This window comes from Schistocerca americana, chromosome 1 (assembly GCF_021461395.2).
Source record: "Schistocerca americana isolate TAMUIC-IGC-003095 chromosome 1, iqSchAmer2.1, whole genome shotgun sequence".
Taxonomy (NCBI): domain Eukaryota; kingdom Metazoa; phylum Arthropoda; class Insecta; order Orthoptera; family Acrididae; genus Schistocerca; species Schistocerca americana.
Window position 1 is genome coordinate 155,249,783 of NC_060119.1, and position 3,665 is coordinate 155,253,447.

General features: G+C 53.9%; 1 non-coding gene across 1 annotated transcript; it reads right to left on the minus strand.

Annotated features, from left to right (window-relative positions):
* Window positions 1-747: 747 nt before the first annotated feature.
* On the minus strand, window positions 748-829 carry Trnas-gga. The gene is given in 2 exon segments: window positions 748-782; window positions 792-829. It is a non-coding gene; the product is annotated as a tRNA-Ser (tRNA).
* Between the last annotated feature and the right edge of the window lie 2,836 nt (window positions 830-3,665).

Here is a 3,665-nt window from a genome sequence, read left to right on the forward strand (position 1 = left end):
CCCATCTGCTGTGGCGCCAGAAAGAGTGACGCCGTCGTAGTGACAAAGATCGGAAACTGGTCACTGCCACATAGGTCGTCATGCACACTCCATTGGACAGACGGTAAGAGGCTAGGGCTACAGATCGAAAGGTCAATGGCGGAGTATGTGCCATGCGCCACACTGAAGTGTGTGAAGGCACCCTCATTTAAAATCGAGAGATCGAGCTGCGACAATAAATGCTCAAAGGTGGCGCCTCGACCTGTTGCCACTGACCCACCCCACAGAGGGTTATGGGCGTTGGAGTCGCCCAGTAGCAAGAAAGGTGGCGGCAATTGGGCTATCAGCGCATCCAGGACATGCTGCAAGACATCACCATCTGGTGGATGGTAAGAACTGCAGACGGTAACAGCCTGTGGCGTCCACACACAAACAGCGACAGGCTCTAAATGTGCTTGTAGAGTGAGACTCGCTGTGAAGAGAGTTAAGGACATATATGCAGACGCAACCAGACACCCTTTCATTAGCTGCCCGGTTCTTATAATAACCCCGATAGCCACGGAGGGCGGGGGTTCGCATTACGGGAAACCAAGTTTCCTGAAAAGCAATGCAGAAGAAAGGGTGAAGGCTGTAAGTTGGAGCTCAGCTAGATGGTGGAAAAATGGTTCAAATGGCTCTGAGCACTATGGGACTCAACTGCTGTGGTCATAAGTCCCCTAGAACTTAGATCTACCTCAACCTAACTAACCTAAGGACATCGCACATCCATGCCCGAGGCGGGATTCGAACCCGCGACCGTAGCGGTCGTGGGGTTCCAGACTAGCGCCTTTAACCGCTCGGCCACTCCGGCCGGCTTATATGGTGGATAAAACCGCTGCAGTTCCACTGGAGGATGCTATTGTCCATGTCTGAGAAAAGCGTGACAAGACTTGGAAGGCAGATTACGCCACTGGGTCACCTGCTGCCTCCGATTGAGCACCGGTGCTAGCGCTATCCATGGCGTCCGAGGGACCGGCGAGATCGAGGTCCTCAGTGGACGCCAGAATCTCCACCTCGTCCTCAGATGCAGAGCTTGTAGGAAGGGGTGGGATGGGTGCCACCGCAATGTCGTTAGCCTTGGTGACTTTCTTCTTCTTCTGTTTCTCTCGCTGTGCCTTCGGTTGTTCAGGCTGGGAGGGCTTCACTGGGTCAGTCTCAGGTACAGACGACGACCGTGAGGCCCTACGATCAGGGACTGGTGGTTGTTTGAGCCACTTGCGGGTGTCTGCTTTTGTACCGGTCAGAACTTGTGAAGGGCGGTCCCCAAGGGACCCCTTCCTGGCGAGAGGAGCCGAAGAAGACTTACGCTTCTCTGGCTGGGAAGGGGGAACTGATGTCGCCGATGGTTGGGGGTGTTGCTCCTGAAGTAGAGGGAGCAGGAGCAACAGGGAGTTTAGTGCCCCCCACCATCAAGGGGGCAGGTGTGGGCCTTTGACTCAGAGCTGACTGGAGCTGATGGAACAGTAGGAGGAGTGACAGTTCCGGCATAAGAAGATGTCATACGCACTGGTTGAAGCCGATCATATTTCCACTTCGCCTCAGTGTACGTCAGTCGGTCAAGGGTCTTTATTTCCATGATTTTCCGCTCCTTCTGCAGAAGCAGACAGTCCGGCGATCAAGGTGGATGGTGCTTACCACAGTTCACACAAATTGGAGGCGGGGCACAGGGATGATCAGGATGGGATGGTCGACCGCAATCACGACATACGAGGTCGGAAGCACAGCGTGAAGACATATGGCCGAGCTTCCAACACTTGAAGCGCCGCATTGGGGGAGGGATGTATGGCTTGAGATCACAACAGTACGGCATCCCCTTGACCATCTCAGGTAACGTGTCACCCTCGAAGGCCAACATGAAGGCCCCGGTGGCAATTTCATCCCTCGGACCCCGGTGGACGCGCCTGACGAAATGGACACCTCGTCGCTCCAAGTTGCTGCGCAACTCGTCATCGGACTGTAGAAGGAGATCCCTGTGGAAGATAATGCCCTGGACCTTATTCAGACTTATGGGGCGTGGTAGTTATGGAGACATCCCCCAGCTTATTACAAGCAAGCAAGGCCCGCGACTGGGCGGAGGATGCCGTTTTTATAAACACCGATCCAGACCGCATTTTCGATAAGCCCTCCACCTCCCCAAACTTGTCCTCTAAATGCTCTACGAAGAACTGAGGCTTCACGGATATAAAGGAGTCCCCATCAGCTCTGGTACAGACAAGATACCTTGGCGAATACGTCTCACTTTCATTCAATGCCTTTCGTTCCTCCCATGGTGTGGCGAGGGAGGGGAACGATTTGGGGTCATAAACGTTACCTTTAAAGTAGGCCCCCTAACGCTTAGAGACTGCTGGTGGCTAGCCACCAGTAAGAGAAGATGTGCCACGCTTCATTGCTTGTCATCCACCCTGATGCCACCTACTCCGACCAAGGGCCCTCCACACAGGCGCCATCCAGCCACAGCAAAAGCCACCTGGCAGGATGGCCATTGCCCGGAGTCCCGATGCCCCAGGGAGATGGGCATCTACTCCTTGGTACACGTGTGGAGTTAACGGCGCAGGCATCAGTAGAGCGATCCTTGTGTTGTCAGGGGGCTACAACCAACAGGGTACATGGTGGCCCCACCACAACGGACTGGCTACTGTGCTGGATGTTACGTGACATATGGTCCATGGTCGCTGTCAGTGAAGAAAGTGGTCCTGCACATTGCTTGGCAGGAAGTGCACGCAGGAGCGTATCCATGCCCAAGAGATGGAGAGCAGGCAGGACTGCAACGCAACGACGAGTAAGCTGGCGAAAGTTCTCAACGCAAGATGGACACAATGCACCAAGCAAGGCGCCGTTCCCAAATCGGCTCGCTCTTCGGAAAAATTTAGAGATATGGAGGTCAAACCCGACAGGGGACCATCACATAAGGCCGAAACGTTTGAGACTCCTTTTAGTCGCCTCTTACGACAGGCAGGAATACCGCAGGCCTATTCTAACACCCGAACCTGCAGGGGGCAAAGTGTGGGCAAGTCTGTACTTAGCACACAGAGCCAAAAGAAGGGGGCATTCAACCAAAATGTGGGCTACTGACTGGAAGGCTCCACAACCACAAAGTCGGGGTGGCTCATCACGCAAAAGAAAACCATGGGTCAGCCTGGTATGCCAATGTGGAGACGACACAGTGTGGTCGAGTCCTTTCGGGAGAGGCGAAAGGAAGAACGCCACGGGCCTGGTGTCACCTTAATCGCATGAAGTTTATTAGACAGGGGAGTAGCCTCCCAAGAATTGGCCCATGACTGTGCGAAGTGGGATTTGATGTGAAGCCGTAAATCCACTGCAGGTGGGGTTACAGTAAACGAGGGGTAAGCGACTGCTCCCCCAGCGATCAGCGAGCTCATTACCCGGGATACCCACATGGCCAGGGACCCAAAGGAAGTAAATTGAACAAGCAGCACGGTGAATATCAGCGAGATGGTCATGGATGGCAGAGACGAAGGGATGGCGTGAAAAACACCAGTCAATAGCAAGAAGGCCACTCATCAAATCTGTACATAACAAAACGCGGTTGTGTTGGGACCGTTTAATAAAGGTAAGGGCCAGGGAAACTGCCATCAATTCCGCAGTAAACACCCCACATGTAGGTGGCAGCAGATGATTTTCCGTTC